The sequence below is a fragment of the Ictalurus punctatus genome, chromosome 22, assembly GCF_001660625.3.
Source record: "Ictalurus punctatus breed USDA103 chromosome 22, Coco_2.0, whole genome shotgun sequence".
Lineage (NCBI taxonomy): Eukaryota > Metazoa > Chordata > Actinopteri > Siluriformes > Ictaluridae > Ictalurus > Ictalurus punctatus.
Genome location: NC_030437.2, coordinates 2391139 through 2402685, shown reverse-complemented (window position 1 = coordinate 2402685; position 11547 = coordinate 2391139). Strand labels below are relative to the sequence as shown.

At 47.9% G+C, this 11547-nt stretch overlaps 1 protein-coding gene across 7 annotated transcripts in view; it reads left to right on the top strand.

The window, feature by feature from the left end:
- The window catches only part of arvcfb (ARVCF delta catenin family member b), a 129069-nt gene that overhangs the window by 2361 nt on the left and 115161 nt on the right, over positions 1-11547 (top strand). For 5 of the 7 annotated variants that reach the window (XM_047149922.2, XM_053674640.1, XM_053674641.1 and 2 more), the window contains exon 3: positions 447-520. The exons of the other annotated variants lie outside the window; for them this stretch is intronic. The gene's annotated coding sequence lies outside the window, so the exon portion shown is untranslated. The remainder of the gene's footprint in view (positions 1-446; positions 521-11547) is intronic. 7 annotated transcript variants of the gene reach the window in all.

The following is an 11547-nucleotide window of genomic DNA, read 5'->3' as shown; positions in this document are numbered from 1 at the left end:
TATTTACCAGCAGGTTTCCGGTTAGTGGTTTTTCCGGTTAAACCGCAGCATTAACTCATGAAACGTTTATCAGCCACGATATAAACTGCGGTTTAACTGCCCGTTTATTATGGCCGCGTCTGAATAGTGCCAAGGGCAGCACACACTAGAGTACAGTATAGACTACACTGCCGCATAGTACACTGTAGGTTGCCATGGTTACCATAGCTCGCGCCCTGTTGTGACATATTAATTAGTGCGGAGCGGTGTGGATTGGGACGCAGCCTTTGATTCCGGTCTACACAGTGCTCTGTGTGGTGGTGTTGTTGCTCCCCTTCAACTCGCGCGCGCGGTCAGGTGCATCTTGTTGCCATAGCAAACCACAATCTCGTGTGTGTGAGAGAGAGATGTAATGGCTGTGCTTTTCACCTTATCAACATGACTAGCTGTGCTTATTTATCCCACAGGATTGAACTGCATTTCATTATTAAACTGCAGAATTGAAAGGCTCTGGACAGAAGCCACATTGTGTATATTAAAGGTAGGGATTTATTTATTAATTATTTTTATTTTTATTTTTTTTTATCACCATGTGTGTTTTCATTTAAACCGGAGCCGTGCAATATAACCAGTGAGTTTCAGTGTGTATACACATGTTCTTTGTATCCTTTTCTCACACTTAATAGGCTTACCTCTTTTTTTTGTTTTGGGCGTCGCACACTTCCGGCTTTCTACATTTCTACCCAAGCAGGTTTTGGTGTCGGATCGCGTCGGCGGTGTCGCCGCCCCGACTCCGTCCCGGAGGTCACTGCGCCGCAGCTGCGGTGTTCACGATGTTCGATGCAGGAGCCGGAATCTAATATCCGTCAGCACCTCGATAACGAAAGTGTTAGGGCCGAGGAACGCGTCGCATCACAGGGTCTCAGTGACAGAGGGGAAAGAAGAACGACGTGGGGGCAAACTATCTCACACACACATGCGCGCACTTAAAGACGGATCTGTAGGAGCTCATTTCTACCACTTCAAAAAATAAATCCTGTAATGAAGTATTAAGTCATAATTCAGATCATAACGTCAAGATACAACGGCGACATTGAGATACCGAGTCGTAATTTCAACATACTAAGTTATAGTTTTGAGATAACAAGCTCGTATACATGTCGGGACACTAAGTCATGTTTATAAGATGGACATAATGAGACACTATCTCATAACACACTTGTCGTGTCGTAATTATCAGATTAAAAAAAAAAAGTCTATTTTGTGGCCTTGTCTAATGAACCGTACCCACCGTATCTCATAATTACGACATGTCATATTTGTGGCTTTTTATCTCGTGATTGAGATAATCTAATTATATTGAAATTCTAAGTTCTTTCGTGTGTCTTTTCTGGGTTTTGATTGGTTTGGGGGTGTGTGTGTGTGTGTGTGTGTGTGTGTGTGTGTGTGTTTAGTCGGTGTACTTGCAGGCATTTCAGGGGACAGAAGGATGATTAGAGTAAATAAAGCACTTCGTTCACATTCGTTACACCCGCATGACGAGGTATTCCTGATGTGTCTGGAGTAATGGAGGTGAAAGCTAGGGAGTGTGTCTCTCTGTCTAATCACCCGATATGACCGTCCCTGAATCTGCAGTCCGGGCCGAGAAAGGAGTCAGACTTGCGTCTCGCTTCCTCATACCGTTCTGTGTTGCGTTCGGTTCGGCAGAAATACACATAATCCACCTTACAAATCATATATGGAACCTGATCCTTGATCGAAAGTGGGCTTTTAGCCACGCTAGCACATCTACACTAGCCGCGCATGCTCAAACCTCATTGCTTTCTAAGTTCTACGTTCACGCGTTCTACAGACGCTTATCTGGAGCAGAAGGATGCGTCCGTGCAGCGCCGCGACTGAATGTGAATTAGATCATCTCATAGACAGCGTGAGCCCCAGGCAGCGAGCTCCACTGTTATTCAATTTGCTGGTAAATGTGAGAGTTACTGCTCAGTTGAAATGCAGTATAAAATAACAGCGGCGGGATATAAATCTTCGGATCGTATCAGCCGATATTGGAATTCGAGGCTGCTTACGGTCCACTCTGAAACTATTGGAATGCCGAGGCCACTTCAAATGTGTTTTTTTTTTGGCTGTAGACTGAAGACATTTGGGTTTGAAATCAAAAGATGAATATGAAAAGAGGCTCGAATGTCAGATTTTATTTCCTGGTATTTATATGTCGTTAGGCAACATAGAACACAGCACGTCTGTGTCGGATCACCCGATCTGTAGACGAGCAGAAACATCGTGACGTGTGACTGACGGGTGTTTCTTGTTGCCCAGCTGCGTCCTGTTAGATTTATTGTTTTAAACGATAAATAGCTCTGAGCATCTAGTCTTGGTTTTGGCCTTCGGTTTTACTTGTGAAGACTGCATTTGTTGTTAAAAAGGCTAAACCAACATGAAGACCCGAGAGCTGTCTTTAAGAGAAAAGCAAGCTATTATGAAGCTGAGGAAAGAGAGAAAATCAATCGGAGGCACTGAACAAAGATTGGGCGTAGCCGATACAACAATGTGGAATGTCCTGAAAAAGAAAGAAACCGCTGGTGTACTGAGCAACAGACAGAGAACGGGTCGGCCGAGGAAAACAACAGTCAGTGACCTCACTAACAACCTCCACAGGGCAGGGTGAAGGTATCGCAGTCCACCGTTCGAATAAGACTTCGAGAGCAGAAATCTAGAGGGCACACTACAAGATGTAAAGCACTCATCAGCAGAAAGAATCAGAAAGTCAGACTGGATTTCACAACGAAATACAGAGATGATCCACAAACGTTCTGGAACCGAGATGAACCTCTACCAGAGTGATGAAAAGACCAAAGTGTGGAGAAAGAAAGGATCTGCTCGTGATCCAGAACATACGAGCTGATCTGTGAAGCATGGTGGAGGTAGCGTCATGGCTTGGGCTCGCACGGCTGCTTCTGGAACATTCTCACTGATCTTTATTGATGATGAACTCATCATGGTAGCAGCAGAAGGAATTCAGGGACGTTACAGAAACAGTTTGACTTACAGTTGACAGAGAAATGCATCCGAATTAGTCGTGAGGAACCTTATCATGCAGGAAGGCAACGATGCAAAACACACTTCCACCTCAACACAGGACTTCATCCGGGACGGGGGAGGGGAAGGTTTTAGACTGGACAAGTCAATCAGAGTTATCTGAATCTCTGAGCCTGATTTCGCAGCCATTTAGTAAAGTATGTAAATGGGCCTTAACCCCACTGAGAATGCATTTTCAGCTCCTGAAGAGGAGACCGAAGCGAGAAACTCCCCGAATCAAACGACTGGAAGAGGCTGCGGTAAAATCCTGGACAAACATCACAAAAGAAGAACCCGACAGTTGGGTGATGTCAGTGAGTCGCAGGCTTGATGCGGTTATCTCGAGTAAGGGACACGCAACCACATATTACGTGTTCTTTACTTTAGTTTACTTCAAGACTGATCTGTTCCTATACTTTTGCTCGTCTAAAAACGGGTGGTCCGAAGCAAACGGTTCCGTTTTATGTTGTTTAACACGTCTAGATGTAAATACCAGGAAATAAAGGCTGAAATCCTGAACTCTGCTCTCACCTCCATCTTTCGGTCTCAAACCCAGGTGTCTTTGGTGTACGAGCATATGCATTGGCCTCGCCGATCCCGGATCGGATCGGATCGGGTTTTGTTCAGATCCTGACATCTTTCGATATGTCGGGCTCGATGTTAAGTGTACGACTGTAGAGCGAGATGGACGTATACGATTCTAGACACAGTTCCTTTATGTACGTAGTGTAAATGACAAGTAGCTGAGGGGCGGGGCGGGGCGGAGCCTATAGTCTGAAATGACGGAACCAGTCAGTCCGCTGCAGGAGAATGATTTGCGGATCAATTTCGAGTGTGATTCCAGACTGCACCTTTTTTTATTATTATTATTTATTAATTTTTTTTTTTTATTGTCTCCGTCAGCGCCAGAACAAATTCCCGTCCGTGACTTGTCGACAAGCTCCCTAATTTTCCTCTTTATCGCTGTGCGCTGAATAGTAATCACCACACGGCAGGCTCGGAGGCGGAGTTCATGCACGGAGGCGCGTGGAAAGGACTTTGAGGCGGCGTCCCCGCGTCGAACACACAGACTCGTGAAGCCGTGCCTGATTGAATCAGTGCCCGAGGGGGGTTTGACACCATCGGAACAGAAAGAATCGATATATTTATTTTCTCCCCTTCACAGTCGCGCCGAGATCTGACATTGACGGCAGTAAAGATTCTGGCGCTGGAGTGACAGAACAGCTTCGTCGTCAGGCAGGAGCAGGCTTGTGTTGCTCACACAGCCGGGGGAAAAAAAAAAAAGTGTGTAGATGTATTGGTGACGTGTTGCTCCTGTTGGTTTAGGTGTGCGTGCGTGCGTGCGTGTGTTGTGAATACAGCGCGAAGCCGCAGTTCTCTCTCTAACACCCCCCCCCCCCCCCATCCCCCCCACTGCACCACTTTCTGGTCTCTTTGGTGTCCTTGCAGACGAACGCTCTCTCTCCGAGTCACCACCGCAATCCACAGCGAGCGCTGTGAGGAGCGTGGATACCGTGATTGAATAATTAAGCTCCTGTTCATTAAATGAACGAATGAAGCTGGATCGTCTTGTTTAAAAAAAAAAAAAAACACCACCAACCCAGCAGCTCTGAGAGAACTCGACGTGTTCACGCTACAGGTGTCACTCGGACTTTCTCCTCTCTCGCACTCCGTTTTTAGTGACGTTCCTCGTCGCACGCACGCACGCACGCACGCACGCACGCGCCTTCCGACGTCTCCGTAGGAGGCTCGGCCGGGAAACGGCCCCGTGCGGTTGCTAGGCGAGAAAGTTTGCAGCTGAAGCGTGCACTTGAGCCTGCCGTGGAGAATTCGCTTTCACGCTGCGGCCCCTCAGCCCGTCCTCGATGCTCGTTTCCCTGGAAGAGAGACCACCGGCGGAATGCTGGAGAGCTCATTTCATATGTTAATGTAGTGCTGTTATTATGCCATCTGATTTATTTATTTATTTGTTGTCTTTCTCTTTTCTGCACCCGTGATTTCTTTAGCTGCCCGTTGAGGGGGAGCGTCGCACGGCAGTTTGACGTGTAAACCTAGCGAGGTTAGTTTGTGGCGTCCGGCTGAAAATAAAGGCGCGTAAAAGCGGCACTGGTTAACCAGCAGCCCTCGAGGCGTTCGCCTTCACACGTTTCCTGCAGGGAGGAACCCGGGCACGCACCACGGCTGGGGGATGGAGAGTGACACCGCACAGAGAACGGTATAGAGAGACAGACAGACAGACAGGCAGAGCGTGAGAAAGGAAGAGAGACGGCGAGAGGTGAAGAGACTCGGATTAAATAGTGTAGTACTGGAACTGATGGCAGTTCAATTGTGCTTCTTGGTCTGTGTTGGGTTTTTTTTTTTTTCTCTTTTTTTTCTTTCCCTTCCATGTCTTGCATTTCTGCCCCAAATACAACTTTTCCCTCCGTTTTCACCTCCTGCCCGTGTGTACGTTCATAACACTGTGACTCAAAATAGAGCTTAAAGTGGAGTATAATACCAAAACACCATAACACTACTAATGAGGACAGATATCCAGCTCTCTCTCTCGCTCCCTCTCTCCCTCTCCCTCTCTCTCTCTCCCTCTCTCTCCCTCTCCCTCTCTCTCTCTCTCTCTCTCTCCCTCTCTCTCTCTCTCTCCCTCTCTCTCTCTCTCTCTCTCTCTCTCTCTCCCTCTCTCTCTCTCTCTCTCCCTCTCTCTCCCCCTCCCTCTCCCTCTCCCTCTCTCTCCCTCTCCCTCTCTCTCTCTCTCTCTCTCTCTCTCTCTCTCTCTCTCCCTATCTCCCTCCAAGCACAAGAATGAATGAGCCTTTGAGTGGCCACCTGTCTGCCTCGCTCTCTCGCTCTCTCTCTCTCTCTCTCTGCACTGTGAGTGCCGTGATGGTGAAAGTGTGCATGATGCTGAATTTGGACTCTCTCTCTCTTCAGAGGTTCAAAAATCTGAATTAGACTAAATAGAGATAAAGCCATCTCAAAAGTCTATGTTGTCCCCTCTCTCTCTCTCTCTCTCTCTCTCTCTCTCTCTCTCTCTCTCTCTCTCTGATCATTTGGTATGCTGCAGCACTCGATCCCGGCGTCTCTCCTGGCAGGGGCCGAGGCACCTGCTCCATCTCGCCAAAGCGGCGGGGTGTTTAACTTGCTCCTCCTCGCTGCAGTGGAGGTCGGGGAGTGGGGGGACCCGACACCACATTTCCTATTAGAATTTAGATGAGTTGTGGGATTTTTTTTTTTCTTTCACATGGGCCAGACCCACACACTCATAAATCACACCGTAAGCGTGATCTGACTTGTCTGTGTGTTTGTGAGAGCAGGGGATTAGCACGCAGGGTGTCCAGAGCGTCTCCGCCTCTGTCCGAGGGGCTGCTCCGTAATGAGCGTGGCGTCTCGGAGCGGCATTTCTTTCAACGACGATGAGTCGAATGTAGCTAACGCGCTTCGAACAATAAGTCTGCTTCATCACACCAGCCCGTCATTCTCTCTCTTCCTGTAAGAGGAAAATAGACTCTTTTTTCCCTATATTTGAGAGCAAAGAAGAGGTGAGCCATGTTCTCTCTCTCTCTCTCTCTCCCCCCCCTCCCCCCGTAAGTCCAGACTGTGAATGTTTATTTTAAGCTCGTGTAACAAGCTTGACGACATGTCGTGCTGTCCTAATGCTCCAGATAAGAAGAAGTGGGAGAAGACTAAGACACATTTGTCTCTTCTCTCAGCTCAGACGTGTGAGGTGCGATGTTTTTTTAATCGCACCCGTCCATCACACCATTACGCTTTGGACGTCTGGGACGGACGAGGATGAGAAAGCAGCCGGATCCCTTTTGTGTGCGCGGCAGATAGGATGCGTTTTGTGTTTTGACCCTTATTTCAGAACAACAGCTGCTAAAAGCGAAAGCCGAGTGATCTGTAGCCTGTCTGTCACCTTCGTTCTCTCTCTCTCCCCCCCTCCCTCCCTCCTCGTGGCTTAGTCATGCTTTACCAGATGAATAATTCTGGATTTACTCCGTCGTGTCAGCTGTGTTTCACGTCGACCTGCTGCTGACCCGCTGCTCGATTTGGAACGTAGCCGTGCTGGATTTCCGTTCACGCGCCTCAATAAATCAGCGCCGTGGTGGGATTCATTTCAGGATATTGCAGCAGAACTGAATGATTGACTGGAGTTCTGTTTATGATGTGAAACTGCTGATCAACAAGTGAACAAAACTCATTCCAAGAATGAGTCATAACCAAGGTGCGAGTTTAAATCATGGGGAACCATCAGAACCACACTGATTGGTTGGGGGGCGGGGCTTAAACACTTGTTTGGTGTGCAAAGGCTTGGCGTTGTTAAAATAGTGCCCGTGCACGGCAGAGACCCAGCAGAGATGTGACTGGATTATATCTTAAGTCCTGTTGTTGTCCTGCGTACCCCAGTAATCCTCTGTGCCCGATCCGCTAGCCTACCGCACGCAGCGTGACGGGATACGCCGGTCGATTCGCGAGATTTATCCGAACATTCAAGCGTTTCACCGCTTCCTCCTGACCCTAGTCCGCGTACTGCTCGTCCTGCCGGTCAAATGTCTGGGTGTGCGGATTAAGTCCGGGTGCCACGTGAGGCTGTGTAATCGGATCAGGATCTCTTCATGTATGACAAAACAAATCCTTCATTACAGGAGTGAATCATTTATTATATCTGAATGCACTCGTCTCTTCTGTTGTTCTCAAAACCTGCCCTGAAAGGAGAGCTCGGTGTGCTTTGTGGTGTGTTTTTTTTTTTTTTTTTTTTTTTTTTTTTTGCGCCCAGGCTTCATCCTGGTCACGAGCACGGGATTGTACCGTAGGAAACCGGGACGATCCGAAAGAGCGGACGCCGGGCCCATCTGGGTCCTGTTCTGCTCGCTGTTATCACAGTTCACGATTACCGAGCGATTATATTAGTAGTCACCTCCTTTAGAGTCTTAGCGGCTTCCCCCGAAGAGCGGCCAACGACGCGAGTCAAACGCGCTGATCCGAGTAAGTTAAGATAATGAGAGAGAAAATGATCACGCTTGGCCTCTGAACTTCTGAACAGCTTTTTAATCTATAGCCTTTATCTACTGAATACTGATTATACGTTATAACCCCTACAGCACCTTTTAAGCTGATTAAAAACGTCCTCTTGAACGGTTAACAAAGTAAAGTGTCTGGTCTGGGATTGCTTTTCTGTCTGGTCTGGGATTTTCTCCACAGCCAACAGCAAAAGCGCAAGCCGGAGCATCTTTTGTGCTGATATGAAACGAAAAAGACCCAAAAAAAAAAGCGGTCTGCGTCGCTCAGCCTCTCTAAAAATGGGGTGCAACGTGATTTCGGTGAAATGCGGTTCCGCTTTCCTTTGGTTCTTCGTCTCACGCCGAGTTCAGCGAACACCTCGACGTTCGTTTCCGCCATATTGAATCGTTTCCCCTGCACCCTCTACACATCCGATCAGCACCACGTTTGGTGCAAAGCATCGTCGGAGCAACCCAAACGAAACGCGCTTGTAGGACGGTTCGTCCGTAACGTGCAGACAGGTCTTAATGACTGAAGGACCTTTCTTGAACCGCTCAATATCAAAACAATTTTTCTTTCCCATGATTCCCTGTAAGGTGCTGCGTGTTTCGTCAGACAGGTCAGCCATTTTGAATTTTAACTGGGGTTTTTCCGCTAGCTTCAGGAGACCATCCTGAACAAATGTTGATTTATATGACGGACGATTTATCCGTAACGCACAAAAGAATTCGATGGCGGAGTTGCCAAACAGGAAGTGAGGGAATATCCGGGCGCCTGTATCGTCATGTATCCGGACGGTACTTTCGAGCGGACAACCCTTAAGCTGTGTTTTTAAACGTGGCCGTGATTTCAGTGGAATGGTTGCGTTTGTTCAACTCTCATCGCTGACTGGACTGTTCTCATTCCCTCTCCCACACTAGGGGTGGTGACTCCCATCCAACCATGTCACTTAATCCCGACTACCTATTATCTGCTCTGAATGGACCATTTCAGCATGGCGGTCTGTATGATCTAACAGATGCCCTTGTCTGGCGCTGTAGCACCTTGGCTAGAGTTGTTCAGAAATCCCCAGAGTGACCGCCTTCTGAAAAGCTCTCCTAATTAGCTACACATGGGAAACACTTTGTTAGGGACCATATTGCCAGCTCACACTTTGCTAAAGTTGTGGATATTGTGCCAGAATGGCTGAGGATAAGTGGGGCTTAGAAGAAAGTGTTTTAAATGTGTTTTTTTTTTTTTTTCCAAGGCCTCTTCAAACAGAATAGCAAATAAAAAGGGTTGCTCCAAGAGCCCTTATGTCCACTTTCCCAGTGAAGCTCCGTGCAAAAACAAACTGGTGATTCAGTAACATGAGCAGCATTTAGGGCCTTCTGTCTGGAGAGTGTTTGCCTGCGGATGCAGATAAATTCTTCACCGATGGGCACTTTTGCAGTTCGTTTGTAGAAGGATGTTTCTTATCCTGGAACATTGATAACATTGGTCCAAAGGCAAAGAGGCGAAATGTTCCGCGATGGCCAGGTGACCAGGTCGACCAGCTGACCTCAATCCAGTTGAGCATGCGTTTTATATTTAAATTACAATGTACAGGGGGAAAAAAAAAAAAACACGTGCTCTGTTATGGTGTAGGGGTGCGTTTATTTATTTTTATCCACACACACACTAATAAAATCGCCCTTGCCTGATCTCTTCCGGGATGACTCCGCCTCCACGCACGAGGCTTTACTGAATGCTTTGTGATGATGATAAATGATGTACGTCATATGATGTGGCCTTCACGCTCGCCAGCTGAACACGTGCGCGGTGGATTTCGGAGCGACGTGCCGGACGAAGCTCTCGACCAACATCACGACGGCACCAGCTGAGAGACAATCTTTTGGCAGAACCGAGTGGACGCTCTAGTACGGTTCCAGAGATTTCTAGAGATACTCGAATACCCCAGTCTCAATGTGGTGTGTCTCCCGCTTCCGTGTTTGGTTTTTTTTTGGCGAGAAGGGTCAGTACAGTGCCTGAGCGAGTGTGAAATGGAGTAGAGCCGTTTAAGCATGTGTAGGATTGATACCCGCATGTATTCGTGTCACAATCCGTACAGCAGCAGATGGCAGCACACGCTGACCGTTATCACGGTGCTTTTAAGACGCCGCACGTCAGCCGCGAGACGCCGAGGGTCAGAGCAGACGAGTCCCTCCAGTTCCGCTAGTGCGACAATGCTGATGGCGTTTGAGAGTCGTACCACGTCTTTATTTAAACTGATTACCAGTCTGCACAGCAGCCCTGGATTAGTCAGGCTGCTTCATTTAGAAAAGGCGACGCGGGGACAGATGGTTCTCGGCGTGCGGATTCTCGGCGTCTCGTCTGAAATGTCAGCGCCGCACTCCCGGGCCGCGTGGGCGGGAGAGCGTTTTGCAAGAGTCAGCACCGGAGCGCTCCCGTGCCTCGAAAACTGCAAATCGCTACACTGCTTCAGACGCGTTTGTTAATTACGCACGTTGTTAAATTAAATAAGCCGACACACTTCCGCTGCCAGGTTCCCTCCTCCCACGCCCAAACAGGAGATTCGGATAATCGCTCTCGTAGTTCTCGCCGTTCCGTAGATCCCAGAATCATCACTTCTATAATTACGCTTTACGTTTCAGAGCGACGTGTCGATCCCGTGCTGATTTCCGTACAACACCTGAAGAAAAGACCCTTAGGTACTCGGTAATAATTCAGGTTTGAATTCGGGAGAACGCTTAACGATCAGCGCTTCTTCTCCATCTCCTAACGTTAGTTAGGTAAATTCGTAACATACGTCGCAGTTTCCAGTCTTTTCCCACCACAAGGGGGCTCAACGCGACCTCCCGATGCATAAACCGTATCCGTTTTTAAAAATCACGGACGGCCCCGGAGTATACCACTTATACTGAAGAACCTGCTCTTGTCGAGTTACTTGCTGTGATCGCGGCACAATAACCCGGTGCTAAATTATATTATAAAATGATATCCGTTTGCCGAGTACGAGTCCGAGTCGTACCGGTTAATTTGGTCCCAAGTCGATCAGACAGACTTGACTTCTTGTTCTCACTTCTCACATTCTAAAAATCTGTGCTGTGCCTGTGGACATTTCACACCATCCACAATGTCTTGTTGTTTTTTCTATCTCTGTTGAATGAACTCTCTAGCTGTTTCTTAGTAAACACTCACGGACTTGAATACACTTCCTTTATATCTGTAGAAATGCACTTTCCATGCGTAGAGAGTACACGCTGTGAAAAATTGAGAGGGTGATGCAGAAAGGAGGAAGAGTAAAACTTGTGCAACACCATCCATCTTTTCTCTCGAGTCCACCTCCACAGAGAGCCGCGCTAATCCACTAGCATGCTAATGCCTGCGCGTTCTCCCCGTCTCCGTTCCAGCACGCTGTAATGGAGACATGCGGATGCTGTGTGTGTGTGTGTGTGTGTGTGTGTGTGGAAATTGGACGGAGGAGAGGAAGAACTCTCACTCATTGGA